Source organism: Myotis davidii, unplaced genomic scaffold (assembly GCF_000327345.1).
Source record: "Myotis davidii unplaced genomic scaffold, ASM32734v1 scaffold448, whole genome shotgun sequence".
Classification (NCBI taxonomy): domain Eukaryota; kingdom Metazoa; phylum Chordata; class Mammalia; order Chiroptera; family Vespertilionidae; genus Myotis; species Myotis davidii.
In genome coordinates this window covers 1,360,165-1,362,607 of record NW_006383009.1, presented here as the reverse complement: position 1 = coordinate 1,362,607, position 2,443 = coordinate 1,360,165, and the positions used below count along the sequence as shown (strand labels likewise).

Here is a 2,443-nt window from a genome sequence, read left to right as displayed (position 1 = left end):
GATGTGCAGGAGGCAGCAGGAAAGACTCCGTGCCACCAGGGCCCACCACCTGACCCGCAGACGCAGCTGTGAGGGAAGAAAAGGCTCTGTCTCCTCAGCCTTGCATAGCGGCCAAGACAGACTCGAAGGACAATCCCATGAGGTCAGCAGATGCAACCGAGAGAGCCGCGGGGCAAAGGCCGAACACTGGGGCAGTCATGTTTCTCCAGGGGCCAAGCCACAGCGCCGCTCCTGCCCCAGGGCCCACACCCGTGAGAATGGCCCCTTTGAGCTCCCAGCTCAGAGGTCACAGAGGCTCTGTTCCTCTGTGGGCCTTGGACCCAGGACTTCCTGCTGCTCAGGAACTGCTGTCTCAACAGAGCCCATTGTTCATGGTGGGGGCAGGGCTGGAGGCCTGGGGGTAGGGGTGAGGTGGGGACCACTCAAGGGCCTGGCCAGTGACTAGCCTTGGCAGTGATCTTAGGCTCCCTTGTGGGGTTCCAAACAGCAGGCTTTCCACCGCCGGCAGCCAGGGGCACCCACAGAAAGGCTCGCCTGTGTGGTCAGTATTGAGAACAGGAGTGCCTTGCTGGCTGGCCTCACTTCACGGCTCCTGCCACCTTGTCATTTCCAGTTCCCTGTAGCTCTGGGAGACAGGTGTCCTGCATCAGGGTGGTCCCACTCTGGGCTCCAGGCCTAGCACTCTGTCACCACTGGCTTTCCTGCTTCTGTCTGAGTCACTGCTCTCCCAAAACTCCTCTCTGCTCTGACCCCTACCTCCCCTCACCCCCCATCTCCTGGCCTCTCAAGCCAGAAGACTTAGTCTCAGCTCCGTCTTCTAGCCTCTTCCCAAGAGAGAGCCCTATGACCTGTCTGCATAGAATAGTCTTTGTCTCCATTTCTTGTCCCAATTCTCATCTTAATAGCATCCACTTTCACCCTCCGAAGCATCCCCTTTTAGAAGATAAGTTACATGGCCAGCCTCCCTCCCAGGCACCCTTAGCTGCTCACACCACTTCTTGCCCCAGGCGGCACCCCTTCCTGGCCATGTGTGGTACTCCCCTCACACCCCTCCACGCTGGAGAGTGGGAGCCAGTTGGCAGGTGTGATCTCATTGAACCAATGAGGACAATGAGAGCAGAGTGTGGTAGCAGCAGAACTCGGACTATGCAGGGCTCCAAGCCAGGTTTTCACTAGACCAAGCCATCTTCCTGACCACAGCGCCCACATCTCAACTGCAGTCTGGGCTGCCCGCCTGGGACTTAAGCTTTGCTGTCTGCCACTGTTCTTGAGTTGTTCCGTGTCTAGTGGGTTGTTTTGTGACCATAGTCCCAGAGCCCAGGAACTGTGGCTTCTCCTTTTCTAGGCCAAGGTACAGAGGACACACTCCAGAAGTCCTTGCATATGGTGATTATCTTTCCTTTAGTGACAGCTCTGCAGGAAACATGCAATGAAATAGTGGGTCAAATAAAAACTAGATGAGAAGGGGAAAAGAAACGAAAAGGAAAAAGGAGAAGCTGAAAGGCAATTGCTGCACAGCACTCCTGTTACAACTGAGAATATCTTACGTCGGAAAGCCAAGTTTGATGCAGAACCCTTGGAAATTAAAAAGAAGAACAAACAGGAAAAAAAATTAAGTGGTATACAGAGACCTGAAGCGATCATAATCTGGACACAGCTGATATCTGGTTCTCAGAGGACGCTGGAAACACTGTGCAGGGAGATGAGTCTTTGTTCCAGGAAATGAATGAGTTGGAGCTGGAAGATGAAGACGATCCAGACCACAGTCCGGCTGACCCAGAGCGACTTGACCCATTGATGGACCATCCTCTCTGCAGAGGCCTGACTGCCACAGCATCTGCGTCTATGCTGAGAGGGTGTTGATTTTCCTTTCTCTTTTTTCTAAGAAAAAAATATCATTTTCAGGAGAATATTCTTCTGAAAGCTTTCCTCAGTGAACCTAATAAACTGACCTTAAAATTTTAAAAAAAGAAGTCCTTGCAGAATCATCTCAAGTGGTGCTGAGTCCTGCAGCATTAGGGGGCTGCGCAGACGCTGGCAAGCCCTGCTCAACACCGATGACATAGTGGCAGCTAGGGGAGAGCTCACTAAACTGCCTGCCAGTTCTTCTGCCATCTCCTGCCTGGGCTGCCTGGGTCAAAGCCATGTGGGGAGAGGACCCCCCTGCCCCACAAGGCCACAGCCCCCCACAGAGACATTCCTCCAGGGAGATGGGCTTCATGGTCAGGGCCATGCCACCTGCCTCAAAGAAGGATATGAGGCCTCCATTCCAAATGTATTCCAAGCCCCAAACCCAGGCCAAATGAGACTGCTGGTTTCAACGATTGGGGTAGTTGACCATGCCCTCCCTCTCTTCATCCACACACCGCCGCCCCCCCCCGCCCCGCATAGTTTATGCAGAAATTACTGATGCAGCGAAACAACCTGTGACTCTTCCAGCTGC

At 53.8% G+C, this 2,443-nt stretch overlaps 1 pseudogene; it reads left to right on the top strand.

Moving 5' to 3' along the window:
- The first annotated feature begins 1,383 nt into the window (after positions 1-1,383).
- Positions 1,384-1,863, top strand: LOC102756279 (annotated as a pseudogene).
- Positions 1,864-2,443: the final 580 nt, after the last annotated feature.